The 20,780-nt window shown below is 41.3% G+C and overlaps 1 long non-coding RNA gene across 1 annotated transcript; it reads left to right on the forward strand.

The window, feature by feature from the left end:
• Positions 1–446: 446 nt before the first annotated feature.
• On the forward strand, positions 447–17,161 carry LOC309340064. The gene is made up of 4 exons (XR_014155788.1): positions 447–590; positions 2,239–2,516; positions 13,128–13,259; positions 16,106–17,161. It is a non-coding gene; the product is annotated as an uncharacterized lncRNA (long non-coding RNA).
• The last annotated feature ends 3,619 nt before the right edge of the window (positions 17,162–20,780 follow it).

Here is a 20,780-nt window from a genome sequence, read left to right on the forward strand (position 1 = left end):
TGTTCCCTGATCCACCCTATCATGCGCCATGGGAGCTTGGCTTCCTTCTCTTGAGGTGCACATCTTCCACAGACCATGCTCACTTCTGTTTCTGATTAGGGTTTTTTGCAGAGCAGACATACACCCCTAGCATATACAAAGAACTTCAAAGGATTAAATACCACAAAATAAAGTGAAAAAGAAAGCTTTCTGGTGAAATGCAAAAACGTAATTGTTATGCTAGACACAGGATTTCTATTAGGAAGCAACTATTTGTTTCACTTATTTCCATGAAAAGGGATTCAATTCACCATGAATACAACCAGGTTATGTCACAGTCTATCCACCTCAGTGATTATCAGAAGCAATAGACCTTTGACCAGGAAATGCTTGAAGGATGTAAGTTACACTCAGACAAGTGTTCGCACAGCTACAAAGCTACCTAAGTGCTTTGTCAGTCGAGAGACAGAAGTTGATGTAAACACAGTACAAGATCTTTCATGTGTCAGGTTCAGATGACCCCAGGCCCTCCTGAATAAAGCTGTCTATAGCTGATGGAGAATACAGCAGACAACTGTCAGCTGTCATCCTTCAAGCTGATGCCCTTCAAGGTATAGTAACGTTCCACTTTACTTTGAAATAACATCAGTTAAATATAACACTGTAATCAATATATGAGTGTTTAGGACACAATTGCATAAACTTAATAGACTTTGGCCTAGGGAAACTGAAAAGAAAGAACTTTAGAAATTTCCCAATTGGGAAAAAAAATCAATCAAAAAATCATTTATTTGTTTTTTGAGTTGTGTTAAAAGCTAGAACATTGTGCTATTTTTAAATAGACTGATATAAAAAACAAAGGAAATTGCTTTTTTTAAAATAAAAAAATTCCAGCATCTTCTATGAGCTTTGTATTCATCGAAGCTGAACACATTACTCTAAATTCTGAAAATCTAAACAATTATACAAATGCTGTTCTTTTTCTTCTTCCTTGCAAAAATGAATATTCTGGAGTTTCAATATATAAACCATGAATGATCCAAGTGCTAATTTTAGAATCTGCATTCTGAGTAGGATGGGGTATCTGCATACATCCAGATCATTGAAACATTTCTACTTTATACCAGGGCTGAGACCCTTTTTCAGCTGGCGGGGCATTTTGACAGGTGGGTGAGACTGCCCATCCGTGAACCAGTAGGTGTTACAATGGCATCAGGTTACCCAAAGTATTCCCCCACCCCTTGCAGACTCAAACTACAGAGAAAGATATTTTGTGGCGTCGGCTTACTGGAAGTCCCATTTCAGGCAGTGGTACAAGATATATTGAATGTACAGTTAAGGTATGTGAACAAAATATAACTGAAAGGGGGAGGTCAAACAGAGGGCGAAAATACCCCTCTGTATAGTTACACACAACATGGGTGATAGTGTACTTCAGTGTATATTTGGTCTATCTGAATTAAACTTCCCAGGACATTTCTCAGGAGGGAAGCAAACAAACACAGACCAAGTGCATCATGAGCCTCGATTGTGTCTGCCAGTCATCTGGTTTCAAACTGTCAAGTCATGTCTACAGCATTCTCTTTATTGGTGACCTTTGCAGCTAGTGACTTTGACAAAAGTCTTCTGAACTGAGGGAAGTGTTTTTTTTTTATAACATAGGTTTCAATTTATGATATTAGTTTATGATAGTTTATGATATTGTTTAGTGCAGAATGGACAAGAGAATTTGTCTTATTATTTAGGAAAGAAGAACCATTGGAACTGGACCAAACAAGCCCATATGGGAAATTTGCACTTATTTGCTTATTGAAAAGTTTAATAATAATTATTATACATGCATTTTTATATATCTCCTAGTGTTAAACATAAAATACCCAATCTCCCAAACACATAATAATATTATAAGAGGTAATAAAGGAATCCCATTTTGAAAAGCATTCAATTTGTATAATGTGCCCATTTCTTCAGTAGACCATATATGTTGATTCGGCCATACTTGCAATTTCCAGTATTGTTAGCTGCGCTGCTCTGATAGTCCAAATTATTGAGGTCCCCCAATACCGGGCAAGGTATTTTCTAAAATGGATGCCTCACCCTTCTCTGCAAGTTGACATTTTCAGGCCAGCTTAGGAAAAAATAATTAAAAATACAACATACATATTGGTAGATCTCTGACAGGTTTGCGGCCGATCCTCAAGAATTCTGACTCCCAATTATTTAACAATAGCCACAATAAAAAGGTGTTCTCTTTCTTAGACAGCTGTGATGAAGAAACTGGAGGTTTGGAACATCAAGAAAGGATTTCCGTGGTAGGACTATGAGTTCGGTTCTAGAATTACAGGAAGAATCCTAGCTGAAAGTATGTGCAGAGACAGCCAGTTCTTTAATTTTAAGAGGACGTTGCTGCTGCAATCTTCCAGAGCAGATTTTGAAAGGGAACAGAGGGCAGCAGGGTTATGAGAAGTAGATCACTTTGTATGAGTGCAATGCTCTGCAAACCTACAGTATTGGTTGCAACCCTACATCAAGAAGAGGTATGCAACTTCTATTCCTCCCCCCCCCCAAATACCAACTTCCTCACTATGCTACACTGCAAGCTATTTTTAAACTATTGTTATTCAGAAAAGAATGGGAGAAAGTCAACAACCATCAAACAGCAGGGACAATAACAACACTAATAATGCTAACACTAACTACTGTACTAATAATATATAATGTTATTTTGACTAGGCTTGAATAAACGTGTGTTGCTGAAGTGACATAATAGAAAACGAGGCAGAAAAGCAGTTTGTGAAACTGGAGCATATGTTTAATTCACCTTGGGAGTTCTCACTGGCATACCTTACTCTGGGTCACATCTGAGCCCTCTGGAGTTTTTCCAGTGCATTCTAGAGCATATCTATTCAGAAGTAAGTCCCACTGAGTTCATTAGGAATCCCTCCTAGGGTGCTGGATTGCAGCATCTATGTGACTTGTGACCTTCCTAAAGAACTCAGGACTCCCTCTAAGTTTCAGCTAGATCAGCTTGATCTATTTCAAGGTGGTGGTTTCAGGGAGTTCCTCCACATCCACCCTATTCCATTTGTTACCTGAGCTTTTTTATTGATCGTTCCTCCTACCACATAGACAATAAGTCTACAGTTTGGTTCATACATAGCTTTATTTAGGCAACAGCTTATTTAAATCTTCTGTGTTCATAAATTGCTTTGACAGTGATATTATTACATTGGCAACACTACTGCATTAGTTGACAACATAATTGTTAAGCCGTCTTCACCAGCATTTTCAATTTAAATCAGCAGATATGCACAATTCAGGTAGCTATGTGCCTTTCTTTAGGAAGTGATTCCTTTTATCTCACACTATATTAGCAGCACCCTGTACAATGCTAGAATTCATCCCCCCTGTCTCCCACACCCTCCTCTACAGCTTTGTATGGTGCCCCCGCAGCACATCACCCAATGGGAGCACACTGGTCATGCCACCCTAAAACTGCCTCTGTTGTGAGGATGCTTATAACCTATCATCAGTTCTCTTCCACCTGACAGCTCCTAACCAGATGGGTAGGGAAATAATAATAAGAAGAAGAAGAAGAAGAAGAAGAAGAAGAAGAAGAAGAAGAGTTTGGATTTGATATCCCGCCTTTCACTCCCTTTAAGGAGTCTCAAAGCGGCTAACATTCTCCTTTCCCTTCCTCCCCCACAACAAACACTCTGTGGGGTGAGTGGGGCTGAGAGACTTGAGATAAGCGTGACTGGCCCAAGGTCACCCAGCAGCTGCATGGGGAGGAGCGGAGACTCGAACCCGGTTCCCCAGATTACGAGTCCACTGCTCTTAACCACTACACCACACTCTTTTGCATTTATTATACATGTGTTTCTTCTGCAATCTACATTTTTTGATACACTGCATATAAAAATTGTATGTAGCATCATAGCAACTAAGGAAGCTGTCTTATACCAAGTATTGGTCTGTATTGTCTACACTGACTGTCCATGGTTCTCCATGGTTTCAGATAGCTCTGTCTGGAGATGCCAATAACTGAACCTTCTCCGTGCAAAGAAAATGCTCTAATGATGAGCTATAGCCCTGTGGTGATCCCAATTCTGCCAAGAGACAAAATGCCTTACCTGCTTACTTTTGTTTCTTCTTGACTTCAGTGGCAGAAGTTTGCCCTGGTGTGGAGGAGAAAGTTTATTTATGTTGTTAAAAAAAAGAGAAAAAAGGATAGCATCTTGGATTAAGGTGCACTCATGGCATCCACATTCTTCCTGTGATGAGAAAGGTGGAAGAAAATGTATTTCTTGGACCACTTGGCATACTCCAAGTGGACACAATATTGTAATGCAGCTGGATATATGCTTCAGATGCCTGCAGCCTATTGAATATGAATTGTTACTTTAGCCCAGCAGGATCAGGTGACCTGGAACAATAGCACCCATTTTGGATCTGGCCCTTATGTAATTGCAGACTGGTTTAGAATCTTGATCTGAGCTGCTGGCAGACACCCTGAAACCTCACTGAGCCAATGGCTTGCTTCCTGCATGCTTTTAGTCATCACACTGTTGTCATTGCATACATTTTGCCTCATCCAACATGGTAATGATTTGAGTTAAAGAAAATCCATGCTCAGGTGGTCAAAATCTAAATCAGAGATGGGAAATCTAACTCACATACTCAACTTACAGATTTGAAAATAAGGGACCAGCAGCCTCGAAAATAAGAGATCAGCAGTGAAAATAAGGGATCAACAATTACTTTGATAAAATACATATTTTGTTGCATGCAAATGGCTTTAGATAACTATTAGGTCCATAAATTACCATATAGCATATATTCAACACACAAAAAACAGCAACAATTTGTTGTTGACAAAGGACAGCTGGACATAGAAAGGGCCCCATTACCTTCAGTAGCTTATTTAAGGGACATCATCAATAAGGGACAACAGCGGGACATGGCGCTGGGATAAGGGACTGTCCCGCCAAATAAGGGACGCTTGACAGCTATGCATACTTGCTTATACAGAGAACTGATGAGCCAGATCTTTTAGATGTTAAGAAGGTGCAACTTTTAAATAATAGTACCACTTCACAGAAACCTGTGTGAAGATTGAAATAATCTAATTGCCTGATTCTGTTACCTTTTACAAAGTAGCACTCAAGGTGCTTTATTGGCACAATACTTACTACACACCCCCACTCACCCACACCAACCATTAACAATACCACCTTCAGCATTGTAAAGATGTTTTTACTCCTGCCAACCACAATGTGGCTGTTCTTCATTATGAAACTATATCAACAAATGAGCATATAAGACACCTCCTCAAATGTTTTAATGGAATTATAAAGAGATGGTTTGTTGCAATAGGATCTGCATGCATATTTTCATTTACAGAGCCACCATTTTCATTCCTTAGGTGGACCTCTCAATTTCAGTTTCTCTCAATTTCTCATTTTTCCTGGCTTAAATTTATGGATCCACATTTCCACATTAGTTTGCAATTTTAAAAGGGGGGGGGGAACCATATACATTTTTTGTGTGAATTTCTTCTAATAAGCACATTTCTCTATGAAATTTTGTTTAATATAGCAACTTTTGCAAAGTGATTTTCATGAATATATGTATGTTTGTGCACAGTTTTCTAAAGCAAATGCTTTTCCCCCTACACTTTGCCTGGCTGCACATCTGCATTGAAGAATTCAGAGAAGTGTGAAGTTGTGTTTGTGGGGTACAAGTGTATAGCCACTTCACCTTTGGAAGGAAGGTCAGAGTAGAAAACAGGATCCTATTATCCTTGAAAGAAAAGATGCCTATCACTTGTGGGGGGCACCCCTGCAAAAAACAACAACAACCCAGACATGCCTCCTTCTAGCAATGGTGATTTCTGCCTGTTGGGAGGAGAGTGAAGACTGGAAAGGCAAAGCCCTGACACACCAACTCAAGATCTCCTCCACAGCCAGAGCATCAACCTAAGTAGGAAGTCCATGAGTACCCCTCCCACCCTGTCATGTCCTTGCTGTGGAGCAGATAGTGGATCAATGACCCAGTGTTTTGTTATTCCCCAATTAGCTTAATATCCTGGAGTTTGGTAAGAAGTGAAGGGACCCATGAGAGAGGATGTTGACTGTGAAATGATGTTGCAGTCACATGGTGCGGGCAAGCAACATGCTGTAGACAATGATGATGTCACTCCTGATGAACATTTGCAGAAACTTTTAGGCAGCCTAACCCAGGCATTTGTGAATGATGTGCAAATTTCAAAACAGATACACGCCACTCTAAAACTTGATGATAAATTGATTTGGATATGATATCCTTATTAACAGAATATACCTGGGGTTTTAAGCTGCTTTTTAAAAAGACAATGGCATTCCGTGAGTGGCTGTAAGTGAAAGAGGCAGTTTGAAGCAGGAAAATCTTGTTCTGGTCAGAAGCACCAAACTCCATGAATAAATCCTTTTGAAATGAATTCTTCCTCTTTCTCTAATGAACATATCCTATGCAACTACTAACCTAGTTGTGATTCATCTGATTAGAATCCACCCCAACATAATTCTTTATGTTGAATTTTTGTCTATGGTAATCCTGTTTTTGACATAGTATAATTATTTTAACTTTTTTAGGGGGCAGTGGAAAGATATATTTGTGGCATCTTATTAAATGCTTCCACCTCATTTCATTTCTGTGCCTCACTGATTTGCGGTAGAGTCTAATAGTTTACTTACTTGGTTTTGGTCCCCTTTCCAATCATTCCCTTGTATTCAAAACAATTACCAGAGAACACACATTAATATAAAGCCTTGTTGCTTGACTAAAAGAATTGACTGAACAAACAGTATTAATTTTAACTCTCTTTAATACATTTCTCTGGCAGTCTTTCAAACTTTCCCACTACTTTCTCCCCTAAGCTTACCATGCCTCAGCTAATTCCTAGTTAGGTAGCCTACCTATATATCTCAAATAGGATGTTTTATTTTATTACCTGCAATGTGGATTCCTTTTCTTTCTTAAATGTCCAGCCACGTCACTGCTACAGGCATGGCTGGGGTAGCATCTGAAGATGATGGACTGATAGAGGTATGAGGAGGTGCCATTAAAGACTGTGACCAGAACCACACTTAGGTAGCCTGAAATCTTGGCAGTGATATGCCCTTGGATAGGTTAAGCCCTGACTGCATGGTGTGGATGGTTGAACATGCTTAGTTGTGTGCAATGGATGAAAGGAATCCACTTAATATTTAAAATCCTATAAATTGCCCACCACGTTTCTCTTACGCACAGCAACTCAGGTCATGTGGGCGGGGAGGGGGGATTGCAGTGATTTTTAGGAAGTCACTAGCTTGCACCAGGCGTCCTACTGGGAAGATCCAGTTTTCTGAGTGCATGTTCTGGAAGTTGGGCAATAGGGGCAGTACAGGATTCCTTTTGGTGTACCAACCTCCCCGCTGCACCAAGGATTCCCTGTCTGAGCTGCTTCAGGTCGTGGTGGATTTTCTCCTGGAGACACCTAGTTTGGTTGTCCTAGGGGATTTTAACATCCATGCCGACACGACCTTACAAGGGGCTGCTCGGGACTTCGTGGAAAGCATGGCCTCCATGGGGCTGTCCCTGAATAAGTTTGGCCCAACTCATAGTCATGGACATGCCTTAGACCTGGTGTTCACCTCTAGTGACGTGGGTGATCTGACACTAAGTAAAAGTGAAACAAAAGAAGTGCCATGGTCAGATCACTTCCTGGTGCAACTGGACTTCTCCGCGACCCTTCCCCTCTGCAGGCAGGTGGGACCAATTCGGATGGTCTGCCCCCGCCACTTAATGGATCCAAATGGTTTCCAGAGAGTGGTAGGGGATGCTTTATCCCATGTTGATGGCCTTTCAGCTGATTCCCTGGTGGCCCGCTGGAATGCGGAGTTAACCAGGGCTATCGACTGTCTGGCTCCGAAGCGCCCTCTCCGATTGCATGGAGCCCGGACAGCTCCGTGGTTTTCTTCGGAGCTGAGGGCGATGAAACAATCGCTGAGATGGCTAGAGCGTCGGTGGCAAAAAAACTCACTCCGAATCTGACCGGACACAGGTTAGAGCTCATCGTCGAGCCTACCAAGTGGCGATAGCGATGGCGAAGAAGACTTTCTTCACCGCCTCTATTGCATCTGCAGAAAATAGTAGCAGGAGACTCTTTCAGGTGGTTCGTAATTTAACGGAACCACCTTTACCACCGGGGCCTTGTAAAGACCCCAAGATCTCCTGCAACGATTTTGCAAAGTTTTTTGCAGATAAAATCACTCATATTCGGAAGGAGCTAGACACCACCATGGGAGCAGGGCTGGGGCGGGAGAGTGCTAGAGCTCTGTCTGGTCAAGTTGCATGGAATCAATTTCAATCTGTTACCCCCGAGGATGTGGACAGGCTGCTTGGATGCGTGAAACCAACCACCTGTCTCCTGGATCCTTGCCCATCCTGGCTAATAAAAGCAAGCCGGGAAGGGCTGGGCGATGGGCTCTGCGGGGTGGTGAATGCTTCCCTCTGTGAGGGAACATTCCCAGATCCACTGAAAGAGGCGGTCATTAAACCGCTTCTTAAAAAACCATCTTTAGACCCAGCCAGTATGGCCAACTATCGCCCAGTCTCAAATCTTCCATTCTTGGGCAAGGTGATTGAGCGCGTGGTTGCTGAACAACTCCAGGCATGCCTGGAGGATGCGGACCATTTGGATCCCTTCCAATCGGGATTCAGGCCTCATCATGGGACTGAAACTGCCTTGGTCGCGCTGGTTGATGATCTCCGGCGAGCTAGGGACAAAGGTGAGAGTTGTTTCCTAGTTCTGCTGGATCTCTCAGCGGCCTTTGATACAATCGACCATAACATCCTTCTGGACCATCTAGAGGGGCTGGGAGCTGGGGGCACTGTTATACAGGGTTTCACTCCTTCCTCCTGGGCCGTGTTCAGAAAGTGGTGGTGGGGGATGAGTGTTCAGACCCCTGGGCCCTCACTTGTGGGATGCCTCAGGGTTCCGTCCTCTCCCCCATGCTTTTTAACATCTATATGAAGCCGCTGGGAGAGATCATCAGGGGGTTTGGACTGGGTGTCCATCAATATGCAGATGATACCCAGCTCTACCTCTCTTTCAAATCAGAACCAGTGAAGGAGATGAAGGTCCTGTGTGAGTGCCTGGAGGCGGTTGGAGGATGCATGGCGGCTAGTGGATTGAGGTGGAATCCTGACAAGACAGAAGTACTGTTTTGGGGGGACAGGGGGCGGGCTGGTGTGGAGGACTCCCTGGTCCTGAATAGGGTAACTGTGCCCCTGAAGGACCAGGTGCGCAGCCTGGGAGTCATTTTGGACTCGCAGCTGTCCATGGAGGCGTAGGTCAATTCTGTATCCAGGGCAGCTGTCTACCAGCTCCACCTGGTACGCAGGCTGAGACCCTACCTGCCCGCGGACTGTCTCGCCAGAGTGGTGCATGCTCTAGTTATCTCACGCTTGGACTACTACAATGCGCTGTACGTGGGGCTACCTTTGAAGGTGACTCGGAAACTACAACTAATCCAGAATGCGGCAGCTAGACTGGTGACTGGGGGCGGCCGCCGAGACCACATAACACCGGTCTTGAAAGACCTACATTGGCTCCCAGTACGTTTCCGTGCTGGTGTTGACCTTTAAAGCCCTAAACGGCCTCGGCCCAGTATACCTGAAGGAGCGTCTCCACCCCCATAGTTCTGCCCGACCACTGAGGTCCAGCGCCGAGGGCCTTCTGGCGGTTCCCTCATTGCGAGAAGCAAAGCTACAGGGAACCAGGCAGAGGGCCTTCTCGGCAGTGGCACCCGCCTTGTGGAACGCCCTCCCATCAGATGTCAAAGCGATAAATAACTACCTGACATTCAGAAGACATCTTAAGGCAGCCCTGTTCAGGGAAGTTTTTAATCTGTGATATTTTAGTGTATTTTTGGTTTTTATGGAAGCCGCCCAGAGTGGCTGGGGAAACCCAGCCAGATGGGCGGGGTAAAAATAATAGATTATTATTATTATTATTACTAATGTGGAATGGGAAGGTAATAGTTGCACCAGAGGCAGATTTAGGCAAACATGACCAGTTCAGTTGCACTAGGTGCGGAGCCTTGAGGATACCAAAAATCTTATAATAATAATAATTATAATAATTTATTATTTATACCCCGCCCATCTGGCTGAGTTCCCCCAGCCACTCTGGGTGGCTCCCAATCGAGTGTTAAAAACAATACAGCATTAAATATTTAAAACTTCCTTAAACCAGCGCTGCCTTCAGATGTCTTTTAAAGATAAGATAGCTGCTTATTTCCTTCACATCTGAAGGGAGGGCGTTTCACAGGGCAGGCGCCACTATCAAGAAGGCCCTCTGTCTGGTTCCCTGTAACCTCACTTCTCACAATGAGGGAACTGCCAGAAGGCCCTCGGCACTGGATCTCAGTGTCCAGGCTGAATGATGGGGGTGGAGATGAGGCCATTTAGGGCTTTAAAGGTCAGCACCAACATTTTGAATTGTGCTTGGAAACGTACTGGGAGCCAATGCAGGTCTTTCAAGACCAGTGTTATGTGGTCTCGGCAGCCACTCCCAGTCACCAGTCTAGCTGCCTTATTCTGGATTAATTGTAGTTTCCGGGTCACCTTCAAAGGTAGCTCCACGTAGAGCGCATTGCAGTAGTCCAAGCGGGAGCATGCACCACTCTGGCAAGACAGTCTGTGGCAGGTGGAATGGAAGGCAAGAAGGGTGGGTATGTTGAATTTTGGTGTCACACAGGTTGCCAAAAAAAATTGAGGCCCCAAGATCTGTCATTGGTTCCACTCTTTTCTGCCTTCGCCAGACCCCACTTGGAATATTGTGTTCATTTTTGTGCACCACAGTTCAAGAAGACAAACTAGAACATGTGCAGAGGAGGACAGCTAAGTTCACAAAGGGTCTGGAAACCAAGCCTTATGAGGAATGATTGAGGGAACTGGGTGTGTTTAGCTTGGAGAAGAAGTGACTAAGAAAAGATATATCTTTGAATATGTAAAGGGCTGCCACATGGAAGATGGCACAAGCATCATGAATAACTAAACATTATGAATAACTTTCTGATTATAAGAGCTGTTCAACAGTGGAATGGACTACGTTGAAATGATTATTGAGCTGTGATTTCTGCACTGTAGGGAGTTGAAGCAGATGACTTATTGAGTCCCTTTCAAATCTGCAATTCTATGATTCTATGAGGCCAGTGAGTTTGCCTCTGCAGTTGCTATGCCACTGCTGAGCTGCTGCCACCGACAAAGTTCTTTTTCTGTCCAAAAGAACCTCCAAACTAGGCCACTCCCAATTCCGTCTGTCTCTCATTGATCTATCTCTTGCCTTGCTTGAGAATAAAGGGGTGGGGAGGTATGGGACAGCACCTAAGTAACGTCTTCTCACTCCTCCCAACCTCTGGCAATTACACCAGACTTTTAGCTGGAAGTGGCTTCATGCTGCATTTCCAGTCTGTCTCACAAATGCGCTCCACACACCCCCCCGACCTGTTTGTTTCTGCACCAGGAAGCAGTATTGTTCTTGTATTTTTATGTTCAGAAGATTGAGCTGTTCTTATTTTAGAAAATCCAGACCAATTTATTAGGGATTTATCATGTGATGCTCTGCAACAGCCTGGCACTATGGAGTTCTATTATGGTGATTTATGAAGGCAATGATAATGACACCTACAGTAAAACGTGCCCATGGGATACCTTGTCACAAACTGACTGATTAAATTTGATGGACAATTTAATTTAGTTACTAAGGAAAACTAAACAACACCCCACCTAAAAAAAAATCCCCAACCTTCAAATTAAAAGTTCACCATTATATTTATATATAAATCAAGCAATTCAAGACAGATTCTTACAAGAGTGATTAAAGAGATAGGTTGTTGCAATCATCATCTGTGCACAAATTTCTTTTACCTTTCTGAGTGAACTTAATTGAACTCCATGGGTCCATAACATAGGACCATAAACCTGTGTTGGGATTATGTGTAATCTTTTGATAACGGTGCTACATCACTGGGAAATGGTGCAAACCACAGCTTGCCAATTTGTTGCTTATTCTTAAACACAGCCTTTCTCAACCTTTGTTTCCCAGATGTTGTTGGAGTATAACTCTCATCACTCCGAGCCAGCATGGCCAGTAGTCAGGGATGATGGGAACTGTAGTTCACCTGGGAACTCAAAGTTGAGAAAGACTGCATTAACGTATAAACTGATGTTGACACTATGGAGCTATTGAGAGGCATCACAGCGCAAGGAGTTCCATATTTGTGTTTCTCACATGTTTATTACCTGAGTTGTTGTTTTCATAATGCAAATCAAGATCTATTAATATGAATCAGTCTTTTAGATACATCTAATTTAGGAATGATACCACATTAGACTTTACAACAGGATGAATTTTGTAATAGTTGAGTTTTGGAAATTAGGGTTTTATTACATTCACTGATCACTACCACCCCTGTGTGTCAGAACTCTCATTTTTAGCCCATTTCCCACATGCCAGGGAGAAAGAAAGGATAATGTTTTAGTGCTGTAGCCCTAGACCTTGCAGATTTCACCTACCATATGCATTTAGCAGCTGCTTTCAGGATCCAAGCTACCAACCAATGTACTCTATCACTAGGTAAGGTCCAGTTATAATTATTTAACTATTTATAGAATAATTATTGAAATAAGACTACTTACTGCCAGATCATCTCCTCCTTGATCATCTCCAGTGTAAAAAAGCAATACATTGAAGTACAGCCCTTTTAAAGTGTTTGCGCTCTCATACCAGCATTACACAATCATTATGTAAGTTTTTCCTATTATGCATGTATGATTGAGAATAAATATTTTAAATATTATCAAAGTTCACTTGTAAGACAGACACTTTCTTATTTTTGAACAGTCCCTGATTTGCTAATCTAATTTTTGCTGTTGATTTCCTTTTCTCCATACAATAACTGGGTTGTTGTTGTTATTATTTGAATGGGGGAGTCGATTTATTTCACATATACTTTCAGCCATTGTGCCCCATTTTAGAGTGATGTGGATCTGACTGCCAATGATGCTAAGATTTCAGAAAATAATGCAGAGTTCAGAAAATATTATTGTATTTTTTACAGGTTTATGCGAGGCAGTGATCAAATTGTATTTGTTCTCATCAGTATCACTAGGTGTTCAATGAAATGTGAAAATATATTCATGAAAAATTACTTTTTAACACATTTGGGTTGCTGAAGAAAACACACAATCAGGTAATGTCCCTATTCTTATTAATTTTATTGTTGATTTGTGGAGGGGGAGAGAGAAAAAGAAATGTGCTAAAAGGGTGCCAGTACTTTTATTATTTGTGTGATGCCTGACAAACAGTGTTACTCAGCAGATTTTTATTTAGAGAAAATTGAAACACGTATTTATGAATTTAGAGGAGACATTTAAGGTCATTTTTTTTTTGACAGAATAGCTTTAATGTATTATGTGAAATGCAGAGATTTGAACATGTGTTTTTTCTCATACACATTCATTAACTGCAGTGTAGGAAAAAAATGTCCTGTGATTGTCACATAACTCTCTAAGGCTGCACATAATTAGGTATGATCCATTGTCTAGAAGAAGTTGGGATTAATGAATTCTGCATTTTCCTAATTTACATGCCGACTCTGGTGCCTTGAATGTCATGAGTTGAAATCAGTGGAAGAAATAATGTTTGTTTCAAACTGGACCTAGCCAAATGGTTTTCAAGCTATTCAGCCTTATCACTTAGCTCAGAGTTGCAAAAAAAACCACCCAAAACTGGAAAGAAACAAATCAACTGTGAGCTCATCTGTGAAAGTCCACACATTTGGCTCAGTGTGTCATGTGAACCAGGCCACTGTGTTGAAAATCGCAGTCTTATTACAGATCAAGTCACTATTTTAGTGTTACCTAATCTAAGGATATCTGGGATTTCTGGAAAGCATCTTTAACAATGAGAGCTACTAATATAATAAACTAGTAGATGATGATGATGATGATGATGATGATGATGATGATACAATTTTATTTATATCCCACCCTCCCCAGCCGAAGCTGAAGCCGGGCTCAGAGCAGCTAACAACAATAAAAGTAACACAGCTTGATGCTGTGTTTATATTAGTCTTTGTTAGTAGAGAAATCTGAAAGGGAAATGAGTAACACATTCTGTGAATCAACTTCCAACAAGGCCCTCCTGGTTTCTAAGATGCCATTGCCTCATCCTTCATTTTAGCAGATCCAGCAGTCCTTCAAGTGTTCATAGCAGAGTTGGTATGGTCATCATAAGTCAATGGCAAAGACAGAATATTTTTATGTAGATGTGTAGGAGCCAACTCCTAGGGGCTAAAAGGTCTTCATCCCCTCCAATAAAATATTTGAGGAGGTTGGGCCCCCGTAAAGTTGATGGGCATTGCCATTCAAATGGGGTGTGGGTGTGGGTGGGTGTGTACCATGTCATGTGATTTATTATGTGGGTGGGCTTAGCTGCCCACCCTATTTTATTCAGGTTTGCATCCCTGTGCAGATGTAATCGTAGAGCATTACAGTAGCCAAATTATTATAGCAAACTTAACTAAAGATGCTAGACAACATGTCAATTTAGCAACTATGAAGAAATGCTTCAACTTTAATATAGAACTCTCATAAATTTGTACCTGAAAGTGAGATAAGTAAGAAATCATATAAAATCCTAATCCCATTCAGTCTCGCTGGCCTATAAAATATTCCTGTTTCTTCCTTAAACTTATTGCATTATTGTATCAGAGGGTCTTGTAAGGGAAAGTGGGATGCAGAATTTGCCTTCTTCACTGAGTTCCTGCACATGTAATGTAATTCGAAATAACCCTGTAGAATTGCTTAGCTTTCCAATAGAGAACTTTTAGGCTCCAGTTAGTTCGTAATTTGGTGATGCTGCTGTTTTTGAAAAGGGATTTAAATGAACTGTGTAACTGGAGCTTTCAGGGATGCTTTTATCAGATGTATTAAGTTTCTTGAATCATTTTTTTTTTCTTATTTACTTAGCAATCTGTCTTGCACAGACAGATTAATTCTTGCCATAGTTCAGCGTAATTGCCTGGTAATCTTCTTTGGATTTATGCCAAACTATGCATCCATCCATCCATCCATCCATCCATCCATCCATCCATCTAGCTAACCTACCTAATGGTGAACATTCCCTGAATAATAGTTCCCTGAATAATACTGGCTGCTTCGATGTTGCTCTTTGGTTTTTGATCTGAAATTGGGATAAAGCCACACTAGCCTGGAGCCAATGTCTTATTGAGAAGGCCAAGCAATCAGAAGGAGGCATCCTTAATGAGTCACCACTACCTTCTCAACTGTGTCTATGGATTCAACATGGTGACCTACCCATCCTAATATACATCCATGGTAAACTAGTTAGTTTCCTGCTTGAGGACCGAGCAGGATATTTGGGGATGAGGTTCACAAGTGGCCTAAGAGGACACATTTTCCACCAACCTCTCAATGTTAAAGCAAGCAGGGATGTGGTGCTGGTTGATTTAGCTAACTGGATGCATGAATGAGCATGGTTACCTTGCTCATAACTGGTAGGTGGTACAAGAAGTCAGGGATGTTAAAATCTGCTTCCCAGTGAACACCCCAAGGCAGCTTGAGGAAGAAGGGTCACCTACCCAACCTTCTTCTCTTTGCTGACTGCCACAGAAAGGATTATGTGGCATGAGTCTTTGCATGAGTACATGGTTCCTTTCCTTGCAACAGTGATGAGGACAGGAAGGGGAGCCATATAGGAGCACTGTATCACATGCCACTTGTGCCTGTGCTTTCAGATGATGATAGAAATCCTTCACAACCTGGTTATCTGTGTATGAAGTACTTATTGCTAAGAACAGGTTTACAGCATAAAATATTAACTGTAGGCAAGAACTAAGTTAGGAATAGCGAACATAGACTATTTAAATCAATTTTGCCATTTATTTTGATTCATATCCTAACATATAATTGATGCTCCTAAGCTTGACAGAAATTTAATCGCAGTGTCACTAATGAAATGTTGACATTATCAGCAGCTCTCCCTGTAACGTATCTTTTATTACTGTGTTAATAGAGTGTACGCCATTCAAATTATAGAGATGGAAGAGAACCAAGGGTCATTTAGCTCACACTTCTAAACTGGCAAGATATCCTATGCACAAACCTTTCCTGATAGATTCTCCATCCAAATCTGTTCAAAAGGTAATTATATAACTTCACTGGGAGACCTGTTTCATTGCTCAGCCATTCATACAATTAGGAAGTCATCATTCCCCCCGCCCCGATAGCCAGTCTACATCTGCTGTACTTCAGTTTGAATCCATTGATTGTGGGCACCAGTGCCTTGGAATATAATCAGTCATTCTTCTCATTTTTCCACCGCAACAGTTTTGTTGTCAAATTTCCCTTAAGCCTTTTCTCCATGCAGAGAAAGCCTCATTGTTTAATTAGCTATGATTCATGTAAACTTTTATTTAGGGACAAGGGGATTTCTCCCATTTCATTTCTTTACTGCTCATCTGGTTTGCTCTGGGGTTTCTTTGTGATTGCAATGTTTCCAAACTGAGCAAATGAACAGTAAAATGGCAAATGAATGTAATGTATGCAAGTGTAAAATAATGCATTTCCCGGCAACCCCCCCCCTCTAAATTCATATATACGCCTATGGGATCTGAACTGGTGGTGATTGACCAGAAACAATACTTTAGGTTTAATGAAGATGTTCAACCAGTTTGCAACAGCTATGAAAAAGGTGGATTCCACATTATGGATCATTAAGAAAGAGATCAAAAATAAAACTGTCAATATCATAATGGATACAGATATATGGTGTGACCACACTAGGAATAGTGTGTATAGTTCTGGTTGCCTCACCTCAAAAAGGATGTCATATAGCTTGGAAAGTTCAGAGAAAAGGCAACCAAAATGATCAAGGAAATTGAACAACTATCCTATGTAGACAGGTTATACTATTTGACACTTTTTTATTTTGAAGGGGGAAGATGAGTAAGGGGTGTTACATGTTAGAGATTTATAAAATTATGCAGGGTGAGGAAAAAGTAGATGTTAAGTCTCCCTTCCAGTTCTACAACCCAGGACCATCCAATGAAGCTAAATGTTGGAATATTCAGGACTGTAGGAGCCAACTACTAGGGGCTGAGGTCTCATTGCCCTCCACAAAGCTGATGGCTATTGCCATTTAAATAGTGTGTGCGTGTGTGTGTGCACCAAGTTTTGTGATTGATTATGCAGGGCAGGGCTTACCTGCTCCCCAATATTTTATTCAAGATGACACCCCTGTTAATAACAAAGAAAATACATCTTCACACAGCACCTAGTTAAAATATGGAATCTGCTCCCACAAGAGGTAGAGATGATCTCCACTGTCAGAGGCAATATGCATCTGAATATCAGTTGATGGGGATCACGTGTACGGAGAGGGCAGTTGTGGGCTCAGCACCAGCCTGTTCTAATTATGGGCTTCCCATAGTATGGATGGCCACTGTGAGAACAGGATGTTGGACTAGATGGGCCTTTGGCCTGATTCAGATAGGTTCTGAGAGAGAGACACACACACACACACACACACAGAGAGAGAGAGAGAGAGAGAGAGAGAGAGCTTTTAAAAACAAGGAGACCAAATGTCTGCGTGCACAAAAATGGTAAGCCCACCCCCTCCAAATTTATTCTGTGCAGTGCAGATTTCAACAATATTCCTCATCTCATTTATATCCATAATTCACACCACATGTGAATGGGGTAGCAAACTGAGAGCCAACATTTTGTCCCACCTTGGTTCATAAAAGGAAGTAACCTGTGACAAAAATTCCTCTCATGCACAACACAATCCTTCCCTTTTATTTAGTCAATGTCAGGACAATGAATTGTGACAGTGACTTTCAGATATGATGGGTCAGTACAGATTTATGGTGTCAATGTTTGTTTTCTTCCTTCCAAATTAGGAAGGAACAGTGAATTTTATCACCACCCTGCCACAATGTATAGATTTTAAGCACTGATATTGTTATGAATAGTCACAGTAATATATACAAAACCAGAAGAAGCAAATAAGCTGACGTTTGTAATAAAAACCTAAGGCAGAATAGCTTTAAATGTAAAATGTAAAAATAGAACATATTTTGTTTTAAGTGAAATTGACTGTGACAAACCCAAAGTGTGCTGTTTTCAAGCACTTTGTTCACATGCCATTAAGTCCATTAAGTCGCTATTATCTCGATTTGGTATTGTGAATGGCTTCTCAAATCCTTGCTGAATCCCCTTTGAAATCATTAATCCAAACATTGCTTTTATGCTTCCTTTGCCAGTTAGGTGCACTTTGTAGCTGTCTTTAAAATGTGTAAAAGTAACTATAATTAATGAAATAACAAATTAAAAACAGACACTCCCCCATCAAAAAAAGGAGGAACCAGAAAAAATGAACTTGACAATTACAGAAGTATATGCGCATTTAAAGTGATGCATTTCCTGGGAAATCATTTATAATGTGCAGTTCACAAAGTCATAGTTTCACAATTGTAAAGGGCTCAGAGCAACATGAAGTTCATCTAGCACTATCCTTGGCAGAATAACAATACCTTACAGAAGCAAACAACCCTAGAAGATTAACCCACACAATAGCACAGTAAAGCCTATCATAAAAAGAATTGGCATCACTTCAAAAATTGCAGAGTACAGCCCCCTAAATACAGATATACTGTTACCTTCAGTGGAATTCTGGTAATCTGAGGATGAAAATATACAGCCAGTTATAGATGGGGAGGGGAGAGCAGACCCCACAATATAGCAACTCTCACCTATCTTCCCCACCAACATGCTGAACAAATCCCATCTGTTTACTAATGTTCAGATTAATGATGAAAAATATTGATCATTTGAATATGGTTGTTTGCACTGGTGAGCTATGATCCCAGAGAGAGCATTCAATCATTTTATCACACACACACACACACCTAATCTGTGGTGACAAAAATCAGTCTGTATTGAGGGTGGAGAACCATGCAAGCAAAGTGTAAAAATGGCTTTTCATGCTTTCCTTTCATATCTCCAGAACTTTGTGGTTTTCACTTCCAGTTGTGTGACAGAACAGCAGATTTTTCTGACATGACACTCCTATTATTATTTCAAATGTCTTCTGAAAACTGTACTGTTTTGACAGGGCATCACATAGTTATTATTATTATTTAAACTAACCAATATATATTAATATTTTTACTTATGTCTTACAACTACTTATATAATCATTTTACTGTACTATGTTTTATATGGCGTAACCCACCTTGCTATATGTTATGACAGCTGGTTATAAATTTTCGAATGAATATATAAAATTCATGTGCATGTGGGCTTCTGTCTCCCCATGATTCCCCCATGAAAATGGCGAGAAATACCACCAGGATACCACCCCAGATTTAATCCCACAATTTTCCAGGTTAACGGTGTTGCAAGCTGATTTTTTTCGTGAAAGCAGGCAGCACAGAAATGAGCACTAAAAGTCCTGCTAGATTTCCAAAAGTGGATTTTACATCATGGGAAAGATCATGAAAAAAATATGAAAAAGGTATCAGGTAAGGAAATGTCAGGGAAATGCAAATAGGCAGTTTCTACACTGTCATGTGTTTTGTAGGAAATGCCTTGTTTCAATGAAAAACAACAACACCCTCCACAGTTATCACAGGCCAATAGTATTTACTATCTCATTTTTACAAAATTTCTCTCTAGATCAGGATTAGGGCTGCATTCCCTCATAGCCAACCTTTTAAGGGCTACATACAGTGCTGGGTGTTCCCAGAGATATTTTTCTGGAAAAAGAGATGGCAGAACTCACCATGAACAGCTTCCCCTTTTTTCTTTTAATGGCAATGGTGCCCACCTGGAGGTGCCAGAACTGAATTCTGGTGAGTTCCAGCTGAAAAAGAGCCCTGGGTGTCACAAATGTGGAATTAGCAAGACTCCATCCTCAATATAGGCAAGCAAGAGGCATTATCACAGTTCAAGGACAAATTCTAGCATGGTAAAATCACTAGAGAAGGCTGCATAGTAGAGGCAATAAGGGGAGAAGACATGATCTGGAAAGAGTCTCAGGGGCTGGATAAAGAGGCCTAGAGAGCTGAATTTGCCCCTAGGCCTGAGGTCCCCCATCTCGGCTCTAGATAAAGGCACACCTGTATGTCCTGTTTCGCCTGACACAGCACAGACTGATTAATATGATCAGGCAAGTTCATTTCTCATTCAGACTAGCAGCCCATTTGTCTCTTTGACCTCTGTTGTCCATCCTCTGCTCCTCTCATTTTACCTTCTGGTTTTCTGTCAGTTCCCAGAGTTGTCCTAATTCCTGCTCATTATTCTGAATGGCTTGTAAACTTTATACAGTGGTACCTCAGGTTAAGTACTTAATTTGTTCCGGAGGTCCGTACTTAACCTGAAACTGTTCTTAACCTGAAGCACCACTTTAGCTAATGGGGCCTCCTGCTGCTGCTGCGCTGCTGTAGCACAATTTCAGTTCTCACCCTGAAGCAAATTTCTTAACCTGAAGCACTATTTCTGGGTTAGTGGAGTCTGTAACCTGAAGCGTATGTAACCCAAGGTACCACTGTACATGCTGCAGTACTGACCCCTTGCAAGTACTTTGATGGGCATCAATGGGCATCCAAGTCTGTTAAAAATGACCAAGGATGTGAACAACAAACTTCTGCTTCATATAAATCATTTGCCTGGTTGTTTTACCATTT

Source organism: Podarcis erhardii (genome assembly GCF_964252035.2).
Source record: "Podarcis erhardii genome assembly, chromosome: 4".
Lineage (NCBI taxonomy): Eukaryota > Metazoa > Chordata > Lepidosauria > Squamata > Lacertidae > Podarcis > Podarcis erhardii.